The sequence below is a fragment of the Equus asinus genome, chromosome 2, assembly GCF_041296235.1.
Source record: "Equus asinus isolate D_3611 breed Donkey chromosome 2, EquAss-T2T_v2, whole genome shotgun sequence".
Classification (NCBI taxonomy): Eukaryota; Metazoa; Chordata; class Mammalia; order Perissodactyla; family Equidae; genus Equus; species Equus asinus.
The window spans coordinates 141259260-141271864 of NC_091791.1; the positions used below are offsets into that span (position 1 = coordinate 141259260).

The 12605-nt window shown below is 34.0% G+C and overlaps 1 protein-coding gene across 12 annotated transcripts in view; it reads right to left on the reverse strand.

The window, feature by feature from the left end:
* The window catches only part of TCF12 (transcription factor 12), a 348762-nt gene that overhangs the window by 158438 nt on the left and 177719 nt on the right, over positions 1-12605 (reverse strand). The window lies entirely within an intron of this gene.

Consider the following 12605-nt stretch of genomic DNA (forward strand, 5'->3'; position numbering starts at 1 on the left):
GAAAATGGACTCTGTGAAAAGATGACTCCAGTTTCTCAAGTGCATAAGCATTTGTTTAGATTCTGTATTAAAAATGAAAACATCATACACATTAGATCAGAGACTATTAACACATGCCAAGAAGATTCAGTATTTTATAATTTCACATTATTTGTGACAATACTACTCTATCCTGCCAGTGCTTTCATAGGCAAAAGTATGGTCCTTTTCCCTACCGACACTTATAATGCTTTAAAATAGAATTCTTTAAAATAAAATCTTAATAATCAGATAAACACAAAATCCTGGGTTTTTTTGAACCTAAATTGATCATGTTAATTAAATCTTTCCTACTGCATTCTTTATTGACCCTTAGAACAATTATCTTTCAAGGCAATCCATTATGACACTAATCAGATATATTATACATTGTTATGCTAGCATGAGTACACATGCTGAGAAAGCTACATCTTTACAACTTGCTGGGTAATTTAGGAATCATTTTTACTTTTTCCAAATTTCCATAGTCTGGTTTCTTATGACACTAAATGATCTACATATTTTCTCATTAGAACTATCAGGACCAATTGGATCTTGAATTAAAATATTATTTCATCCATTATATACAGCTCGATGGCCATTCTAACCTCTTTAATTTTGCTCCTTCACAAATGATTGCGTTCTAGATACCTTACATGTGTATTTGCATCGAGTAGGAACACTTTACGGTTGACTTAAGTACCACTGTGATTTCTGGTAATGTGTAAATGAATTAAATGAGAATATTTAATGACAATAAATAAATCTTGTAACTTTAACAGTTTTTAAGAAGAAACCTGCCTTTGACAATTTCTATTCATTTGTGGTATACAATAGTATTCAATATTCATTTCAAAAACCTAAAACACTAAATACAAGAATAAGCTAACTAAATATAACAATAAGTTAAAATATTTAATGTTAAGACAAACAAATTATAATACTCTTACAGGAAAGCATAAGCTAACTACAAAGAATTATAGAATTATTATTTAAATACCACAGAATTTAACAGATTGTCCTATTTACAATATTAATAATTATTGTGATGCTTCCAGCTAACCGCCTCATAAGAAATAAGAAATACATTTTTTAAAAGATCAGATGTCCCATTTTCCTCCTAAGATAGGATCTTAGTACCCTTACGATAGCTGACATCTTAGCCCTTCTAGCTTTCCCTAGCTGACCCCACACACGGAAGCACAGCTACAACTGCCCAGAGAAAGAAGACCCACTGGGGAAAACTGTGCTCTGCTCAGCTTTGCATGCATCAGTGGGCTTCACAGGAGATAAATATACCCCACAGCCAGATTAACTGACACATTGAAGCAAAAAGGGAAATTTGAGATTTAGCCACTTCATTTTAAACTTCTTTTTAAGTAAGGGTTTGTTTGTTTTTACTTCAGCTTTCCCATATACAAAAAATTTGCCCCCAAAGACTCATCCACATTCATAATACTAACCATTTAAAAAATATTTCTAAAAATTTTAAATTTATAATGCACTATGGTATATTATGATTTTTAAAGATCCACAATTAAAGCGTTTATTTTTCACAAATGACAAAATTTTTGACAACAGAGACAAGTATATTTTTATTTATTATTGGCTCTTTGTACCCATATTTAAAAGCCAGAACTTTCTAAAAGCTTAGAGAAAATTTGACAAATTACGTGAATCTTTAAAAATCTAAGGGGAAGTTATGAATTAGCCTCCTTGTTTTTCTCAGCTCTATTTCTAAGAACCCTCTCCTGTTCTCCCTCCAGTTACCTCAAGAGACTCCAAGCCATAACTCCCTATAAAGAGTTGTTTGCCTAAAATACCTAACCCCAGGGATCACTAGAATAGCCTCACCTAGATTCTCAAACTTTCCTATAGAGCTAGATTCTCGTGACTAGTGAAAAACTGAAAAAAACTGAAAACTGCAGAAGAATTTCCTAAGTAGGATTAGCATTTTAGGGGAGAGGAGGGAATTTTTCACATCTAATTGAGATTATAAATGGTAGTCAACCTAATCCTCAAACCTCATTTCTCACTCAAATAAAAGTGAGTATAGGCCCAGGCAAAATTTGTTGTTGAACCTTTCTACGTTGCCTGTAGAGGGGAAGAAAGGTGACAAGGATCAGCCCTAAGTGAAGTTTATCACTAAAAAATGAACTCTGAGACCTGCTAATATTTTTCTCTTACATGCTGACCATCTTTCCCTTACCCCAGGCACCCACTGTTTATATGCTGCGCTCTTGCTAATATTTTTCCATGTAAATACTCAATTCTGAAACACAGATTATCTCACTTCCTAGACGTTCTCAAGAACACACATAAGGCTTCTGGTCATTGATGTTTCCCACTCCCTATTGCCCAAAGATATGATACTGCTGCGCACACAAAGTGAAGGACAAATGTTGACAAAAAGATTCTTCTTCTCACTTGCTAATATCACCTATTAGAGTTGTACATTTTCCTAAAAATAAAATTTCAAGAGACATTCTTGCCTTGAAATACATGGACTTTCAGGAATTTAATAGGCCCCAGGGTGACTATTTTGGTCTAGATTTCCATTAGAAACGTTTCTAGAAAAATAATCTCTGCACATCCTCTTCCCTCCTGCATTCCATAACCTACTCTCCTGCAATTTTTAACTTCCTTCAATTAATTTATTTATATATTCAGTTATCTATTTGTATATGTACTTTTAAATTAAACTCTTCTTTTGAGATAACTGTAGATATACATGCAGTTGTAAGAAATAATGGAGAGATCCTGGGTAACCTCTACATAATTTCCCCCATCTTGCAGTATCACAACCAGAATACTGACATTGATACAATCCACTGATCTTATTCAGATTTCCCCAGTGTTTTTCATTTGTGTGTGCATGCATGTGTGTGTTTAGTTCTATACAATTTTATCACACGTGTAGGTTCTTGTATCCACCACCACAATCATCATACAGAACAGTACTATAAGCACAAGGATCCCTTTGTGTTACTCTTTTATAACTACACGTGTCTCCTTAATCCCTGGTTACTAACAATCTGTTGTATAATTTTGCCATTTCTAGAGTAGTAAACAGATGGAATCATACAGTATATAATCTTTTGAGAGTGCTTTTTTTTCACTCAGCCTAATTCACTCAAGATCACTCTAAACTGCTGCAATGATTAACAGTTCACTCCTTTTTATTGCTGAATAGTATTTCACAGTATGAGTGTACCACCGTTTGTTTAACCATTTATCCAGTGAAGGATATTTGGACTGTTCCCAGTTTTTGGCCATTACAAATGAAGGTGCCATGAATATTCATATTCAAGTTTTTATGGGAACATAAGTTTTCATTTCTATGGGATAAATATTCAAGAGTGTAATTGCTGAGTTGTATGGTAATCACATGTTTAGTTTTATAACAAACTGCCAAAATGTTTTGTAGAATGGTTGTACCATTTTACATTCCCAATGTAAATTTTCAATCACTTCCTTAGGTTAAATTCTTTACTGGCAGAGCTAAGTAGAGATATGACGCATCTTTTTAATGGGTATATAAATTCATCTGCATAAGTGTGTGTGAGGCACTGTTTTCCTTCCACCAGGTGTATCATGGTAAATTGGAAAGTTAAAAGCACACTGGATAAAGAAAACAGTTGGGAAGTTCAGATGAGCTGCAACATCCTAAAACTGTTCGATGCAGCAAGTTGACCAAAAGAATCAGGGAGAGATTAAAAGAGAGATATAAACAGATATAGAGGATACATACAACAACATAAAAATTATGAATGTATAAATACATATATCCTTCCAATACCTCTAGGGAGAAAGTAAATTTCAAGCAGCCACCTGCTACTATGCCAGTACCTGAAGATATGTTTTCCAGTAACTATGTAAAAGACCTAAAGATAATTTTTAAAAGGCACCCAATTGACACCTTACTGTAAAATTAAATAAAACAATGCCTATACTTAATGTGCTCCTATCTTGTCTAAAGATAAAAATGCGTATGCATGCATGCATATTAAGAGTAAAAATGCTCCGCACTCAATGTCGTCACTAAATGACAACATAAGCTAATTTCTTTGAAATCCATTAGCTTGTATGAAAGGAAAATAAAAAGCAGATGAGAATTTTTTGGTGTGAGCATATGTCATTTTATGTAAACCTGAGCAAAAATTTATAAAAATTATCATAACAAATATAGCACCACATTTTCTCTTCAATCTTTCAGATAGAAGAGAGGCTTAAATTGAAGATGAATAGCATATCAAATCAGAACATTTCTCAAACACCAACCATTAAGCACTATACCGGAAATTTTTAAAATATACATTCTATGAACTGCAACAAAAATCCACAATTTACATTTATCTTACAAAAACTGTTCAGATACAAGCCTAGAAAATGTTATATTTTTATTGCATACACTCTTTGGGGAGATTCCCAAGTTGGGAGTAAGACTCTCCCTAAAGCAACAGTACACTTTTCTGATGATCGTGCCACTCTCAAGCTAACCTCTCATCACAGATTCTCTCTATAGACTCTTCTCCACAGCTATTCTCTGAAGACTGCTCTCTACAGAGTTGCCGCACTGCCACATTGCCACTGAGTCACCTAATTTTCACCTTTCCCCCTCCTAATGTGGTACTTCAAATCACTACAGCTACACTTTTATATTGCTATTTTGAGAGTTTTTTTTTTTTAAATTTCAGATTATAGAAAACTAAGGGAATAACAGGATCTCAGATGAAGGAAATTTGAGATTTGTCTAGAAAGCCAACTATCCATATCATATTTGAAGACAAAAACAACAGGAAAACAACTCATCAAATAGGCAACTTACCATTCTATATAAAGGCAATGAAGCCCTGGAAAGTTTACAAATAATTTACCACCACCACCACTCAGCATGTCTGGATATTAAAAACAAAACAAAACAAAACAGAAACACAAAATAATACTGGTATATTCCACAGAATTTCACATATATGATTTATTACCTCTTCAACAAATTGATAGGGTTGCTACTTGTTTAAAGTACTCTTGTTAAATTATCTAGAACAAGATCGGCAAACAACAGCCTACAGAGCAAATCCAGGCCACCAACTGTTATTTTTACAGCCCATGAGCTAAGAATAGGTTTTTACATTTTTAAATGCTTATATAAGTACCTATATAACATCACTGATTTTGCCTCCTGGGCTGTAAACCCTAAACTATTTACTATCCGGCTTTTTGCAAAAATGTTTGCTGACCCCTCATCTCAGGGACCAGTGTAGAAAAGTATGTAATAGAAATTAATAAAATTTTTAACTATAAATAAACTAATTGGTTTAATTTGCTATGAAGTGGCCTGGTACTCTACTCCCATTTAATTGTGACTTCCTAGAAATTTCACACAATCTGAGGAGTCTGACAATCCTCTAGAGGTATTCTCAAAGTGAAAAACAAGTACGAATATAAGAATGACTGCTACATACTTCACCACACCACGCATATGGAAATAGCCAAAAACATTTTTCAAGAGGAAGAAATTATGTAAAAACTCATATATATGTAAATACATAATATACATACATATGCATATATATGTCTAAAAACTCATATTTAAGCCCTAAAATACAGGTAGAATGGTAAGTTCTACTGTTCATAAAAACAAACTCCCCAATAACAACAGCAAAACAAAACAAAACCAACCTGGAAGTCACAGAAAATGTGAGTTATGAAAAGCAAAAGCTGATTTTGTAAGAAAAAAAGAGATCTGAGACATGAAGGAGATTACAAAAATGGTGGATTGACACTCAAAATAAGCAACAGTCGTTTGAGAAGCTTCACCTAAAATGTGAAGCTTATTAAATAATAGCAACATAGTACAAAACCTGTACAACTGCAGGATCAAAATGCCATGAATACCTCCCAACAATAACATTTCTACAATTTAAACAAAAAAATTCAAGATATGCTTTCAGATTTTTAAAAAGTTCACTTTTATTTGGTGGCTAATAAAAATTTGCATAAAGATTGTGACAACTAACCAAGCTAGTACTGGGGAACTCTTCATTCTGAAAGAGGTTCCAGAGTTTCCAGGGTATGAGGAGTACCAGTTACACCTCCCCCTACTTTCAGTTTTTATGACAATCGTATACTTCTCAATGCCCCCAACTGAGAACCACATAGATGAACTCTCAGATCATTCAAGCTGGAACATTCTATGAGAATTTAGTATTTAAGCATTTATTTTTAATAAAACAATCAAAAACATATAGTAAATGATAAATGCATCATTATAACCATAAGCAGTGAATCTGAAATAATACCACATAGAAGGCATTATCTGATAATGTTGCTCTAGGACTTTTCCTAATCAAAATAGCGCCCAAATTCTCAACTGTGTGCCATGGTGTGCTTCTGAGATTATACATATCTAGGAAAACTGTAAAGTCTACAAAAGTTCCTTTAAAAAAAATCATTCTTTTGTACTTCAGTAACCAAGCAGCCACAGCCCGTCACCCACCCCACTACAGGCAGAACTCAGAATACCCTGAGAGTTCACGTTCACTTGGCTAGAGTTAGACACAAACAATGGGAAGATTCAAGGAAGAACCACTCATCCACTGATCCATTATAAAACTGTGAAGATCATTAAAGATTACTGTTGATCACAAAGCACATACACACAAGTGATGATGAGCAAATGGACTGGGTAAATGATTAAAAAAATATATTAAAAAATATACATATAGGTGGTCCTCCTTATATGAGTCCACAGAGTTACCAGTTTGCAAGGTTGCAGAGTTAAGCCAATGTGTGACATCATGACAAATGACTAGATAACTTAAAAAAAAATCCCAATGAAACATCCCTCACAGATAGCGTGGCTATCTCAGGCCAGAGTCAATGGTGGTGTTGGTGAATCTCTTGCTAAATATGCCAACATACAAAACAAATACAAAAGAAATCCAATGAAAGTTGAATATCATTTAAAGACTCAAAATTTTATGAAGTCCTTTAAAATCATGTAAAAGAACCATGTAATCAAACACAAAAACTATTGACAGAGCAGGACCTGAGTTAGTCAGTTAATAACTAAAGAGAAAATCAACAAGGTTCAAATGTGAAGTAAAAGATATTTCTATATTACCATACAATTTTATGAAGAAAAAAATATACCCAAAAACTCAACAATTAATTCATTCTTTGTTCACTTAAGACCTGGTGGATGACATAAATTATTGTTTGTTTAATTAATATTACTTTCTAATTTTAGTTCTAATTTTCAAAATAAAGCCCCAAACATTTTTTTCCCTCTATCTTCTGAAATCTTGACAACTTTTAAAAGTAATTCCAAGTAACTCTTTTAAGTAATTCACGCCAGGACTAATTAATCTTAAATAAAAGTGACCTGAGTCTATACAGGAGTGCTCTTGAAACTCGGGAATCTCTTTCAAAGTGAGGCACTAGGACTCGTTTGGTCTCTCCCAGACTGGGTAGAAAAGAAGCCATTAGCTCATCTCTGGCTCACAGGCATGGCTTCACAAAGAATGGCTATCAGAAGTCATTTTAACCATCAAGGGAGGCTGCTTCTCAGGTTGTGGAGGCAGGGTAGGGGCATGGAAAGTGATGATGTTGCCAGAAAGAGTATTATAAATAAGATGCATATTTGCATTGAAAGAAAACAATCCAAACCACTAAGGAATAAGGTATCCTGTAATATGGTAGCCAGAAAGGACAATTTAGAACAATTAAAAAAGGTTGGAGTGAAGGATCCAGAAGTAGAGAGAAAGAGACAAGAACACTGCACCACTTCTCAAATCTCCTCTTGCCCCAATTTGTCTCTCCAATTTTATCTCATTCTCTCAACAAACACTTTTAAGGAGAAAGAGGGAGACGGGATAACATTAAATCCCTGGATCCACCATGCCTAAAATCAATCTACTCCTAGCTGTCTGGGATATGAGTCAATAAACCACTTTTTATTGAACATAGCTTAAGTTAATTACTGTCACTTGTCAGAGAGAGAGTCCTGACTAATACACTGGATTAAATACTACTCCACAATAAAATTTTTCCTGATCACTTCTGGCTGTGCCTTAAGTTAATCTCTTCTAAATTTCTACAACAATTTGTATCACTCATTCTACCATCTATAATACTTATTGAAATTACCTCCCCCACCATACGAAAATAGTAGTGTGTGTAAAGAAAGACCAAATCTCGTTCACTTATATATTCTGCCATACAGTATTTTCACACAGTTAAGGGCAGAATAAAGGGATGAACGGGTACATGAAGGAGAAGGAGGAACATATTCAGACTGGTTAATGAGGGTCTAAGCAGTAGCAGGAGGAAGACAAGATATAAGAGCTATAATGTAAAAAAGGAGCAAATGGAAAATGGTTGAATGTGAGAGGTAAAAAAGAAAAAAAGCAGTGTAGCAGAAGGGCTGTGAGCTAAATTAGAATCAAGAGGGTTGGGTCTATGTTTCCTAACTAACTACTCATTTCATTTTTCTTGGCTGTGGCTTCTTAAATGGCAACTAGGTCTCTTTCATTCAAGTTTCTTCCAGTGTCAACATTTTGTGTTTGTAAGAGACAAAGATCAGAGAATGCAGATCAAGGAATATATAACTCATATCCTTTCTTGAGATTTGAAATTAATAAAACATCAGAGAAAATATGAAGGGCTCATTCTTATGAAATACTGTTAAACCAGACAATAAGCCATACTGTTTCCTCTAAACACAATTACAGTACTTTTCATTATCTCATCTAGTAAAGGAACTTCATGTACATCAAAGTCAGAGACCTTCTGAGGGCAGAGTTCTAGTGTGCTTTGATATTCTGAGAATGGTGATTCTACATGTTTTCTAACTCTAGGAGACTTCTGGATTAATCATAAATTATAGTGCAGGCAGGATCAAGTATACAAAAGAGTCTTCTTTGAAATTTGGTCACTTAAAACACTGAATATATAGAAAAAAAGTCTATTTGGGTTTAAATTCCCAGACAAGTCCATAGAAACCTATGTAATCCACAATGAAATGAAAATAAAACATAGTAGCTGCTACTAGAGGGGCCCTTTAAACTCTGAGGTACAGAAGAAGGGGAGGGCTGAGCAATAGACTTCAACATCAATGGAAGGACAGCTGGTTTGTTCATAAGTCAAATACTTATAAACAGAGGTTTAATAATAATGTACTCGAACAACTGGACCCAACCTGTTAAATTAGCTAATATGCCTGAAATGAGTTATAAAAATATATACAGCAATATTATTAACATTGTGCTATTTCACATTTCAGAGAAATTTCATGTATTAGCTTTTATTTTTCCCTTAAAACAACCTACAAGCATTTCCCAGTACATGCTCCATGGAAAAATAGTTCCCTGGAGGCTAACGATGCTTTTTACAAAAAGGCTGCTGTGTGTCATCTGAATCTGGGATGTGATGGGCTGAACAAAGATAAATAAGCTTTTCTTTTTCCTTCCTTTTTTTCCAGAGTCTTTAAAATCCCAAAGTACAATCTGAATCTCATGCAAGAAACTCAAAATTTCACATTGCATATCATGTGCCCATGTATATGTATATGGGCGCATGATATACAATGCTTTCCAAAGTTATGTCACTATGGAAACTTTTTTTCATGGTTATCTCTCAAGACCAGTGTCTCCATAATTATAATTCAGGAAAAGGCTGAGTTAGTAAAAACCTAGGAGCATCACACAGAGAAAACAAGTACTTTACATGCCTAGTGTGCCCAATGGAAAGAATACATGACTAGAAGTCAGGAGACATAGGTTCTGCATTCAGTTTTGCCAATTATTGGTTCTGTGATTTCAGGAAAAAACAATTAATTTTCCCATGCCTTAGTTTTATCATTTGCCAAATAGCAATTATAATTCTAGTGGTAGCCCTTTTCAGGATTGAGTAAAAGATATTAGGTACATGACATTATAGAATTACAAAATTCTAGAGCTGCAGAAGACCTTCAAGATTACCCAGCAGTATCCTATCAAAAAGGTGAAGGTTACTTTCAGGATCTAGATTAAATTCCAGATCACCTAACTCTCTGCTCTGCATTTTTTCCTATACCACCACATGTTGCTTTCACTCTCTGAAAGAAAAAATATTAACAAAACATCTCTGGAGGCAAAACAGGTCTCAGAAAGGAACACAGTGAAGGTCTTAGAAAAGAGGAAAATTGAAGGTAATATCTTGCCTTACATTTCCCGTTGACAACACATGCACACACAGCCTAAAACAAGTAAAGCTTTGATAAACATGGAGGGGTAGAAAGATAAGAATAGTTCATTTCACAATCACTTGGAAATCAAAGGAAGGCAATTCTACGAAATAATTCTTTTCATGTCCAATTAATAAACTGATCCTACCATCACCAAAAATACATCTAATCAACAACAGGTAAAGGAAAGCAAATATTACTGAAATTAACAAGGGGACCGGGGTGGAAAAATGGACCAAAGCTGGAAGAGGCTAGAAATAGATAAGACTATTTCGTGATACTACTTCAATTCATTGCTGTTGTCAAAGCTTTGCAGATTTACTACAATAGAGTACAGAACTGTTTTATGCTAATTACTTAGTGATGTGCCAAAAGGATGTACTTATTTCACTTGAAACATAAGAAAAGCCCTTTTTCCATACTGATAAGTCAACTGGATAATTCTGGAATTCATTAAAAAGAAACACTAAATGATCCAAGATAATAACTTAACTTTCTGTGTAAAACACTTCAAAATATCTAAATGAATAGTGAAATGCATGTTTCTGTGGCAAATTGATCATTATTGAATCGTTATCAACCCTTGTTAGATAACATTTCTCATTTTTGCAATGTGCAAAATCATTAAAGTGTTTGAGAGCTCCATCATGAAAGATAGTGGCACTTTATAATCCACTATTTCTCCAGGCAAATGTGCTTATGGCCGAACATAATACGCAAAATAACAACATTCCCTAGACATACGATCCCCTTCCCCCTTAATGGTGTTTTTACATTGACAGCAAGGATGAAATATGTTACTGCTTTCCTATTAGCTTTAACAGTTTCTGAGTATACATCATTCACAGCACTACTCTGAAGTGTTACCGGTTATGGTGATTAGGTATCAACAATTCCAAATGCTTCTAATACCACCATGCACATCTCAGCTGCACTTTAACAACATAGGTTTTTAGCCTGAAACTCCCTTAAATTACCAATGGCTAGAAAAGTGAATCTATCCACTACAACTCTCCTGAATGCTATAAACCCACAGATTTGGGTATCTAACAGTTCAATTACTTCAACTAACATGAAGTGGGATTGCCTGCTGCTGTATGAAACTGCTTTACAATATAAGAGACATGCATTTCCAAAAGCAAGCTATTGTCATGTACATTGCTTAGACCAAACTGTTGTTAGATACCTCATTTGATTACTTTCACTAAAAATAAAGGGAAGGAAGTGTAACAAATAAGCTATTGCCATGACCAGAGAAATCCTTTTGAACACATCTGCCTATCTTTTCAGGGTTATTTTCCCTTTCCTTACAGGTAAATTAACATTTTTAAGATTAGGTAGCTAAAACTTAAAATGAAAATATATAGCTGCACCTGTACAATGTAGTTCAGATGAATGCAGAGTTTTTTCTTTGTACTGTGAAAGGATCAATCTGTTTATAAATCTGAGGTTTTTTAATTTCAAATGCTAAGTTTATACACAGGGTATGGATGACTATTAAAAGTATTCTAATAATTATCTGTACACTGAAGAAACCAACAAGCACATATGCTCTCAAGTGCTCCAACTAAGAAAATGTTACCTCAAACTGAATTACAGAAATATTTTTAGTCAAGGGCTGCTTAGAGCAAGCAACTGACACTCATACTTCTTAGATTTCATTTAACTCCCACACTTACCCCTACAATTTTAACAGTCACTTTGGTGTAAAGCTGTGCTAACGATGCATTCTACTGGGCTTAAGAGTCATCCCTGTGAGCTAAGAATAAAGGTAAGAACATAAATATAAAAAAGGGCAATTTCTGATATTTCACAATTCAGAGTTATAGCCTCAATTAAGGAAGCTTAGTTCAATCTGAAATTACAAAAACATTGACTACAGCTTGCTCTACCACATTTACTATAAATTAAATGCTACTTGGGGAAAAGTTATACTACAAAAGGAAATTATTTGGAACGTCATATCTGTTTTACTTTGATGGTAAAAATCAATGAAAAATTAAAAAGTTAAATTAGAAAGTTTTTCCTAGCCAAATGCACGAGTAATTATTTTGTTCTAAATTTATTAAAATTCATTCTGATTTTTACCTGGAATGATAATATATATAAAACCAGCATTTTCATTTGCATTTATGTTGAAACAAATTGTCATTTTAAACACAAGTTTTATTGCTGATTAGATTTTTTACTCTTGTGTCAAACTCCATGATTTTGGCTTTAAACTGGTAATTACCTAAGGCAAAATCCACACTAGAATATCAGACTCTGTCTCCTCAACACTTTATAGAGGATAAGGGAAGTAAACAAAGTGTGCAAAGCAAGATTATTTATAAAGAAATTGCAGACCACCAGGATTTTG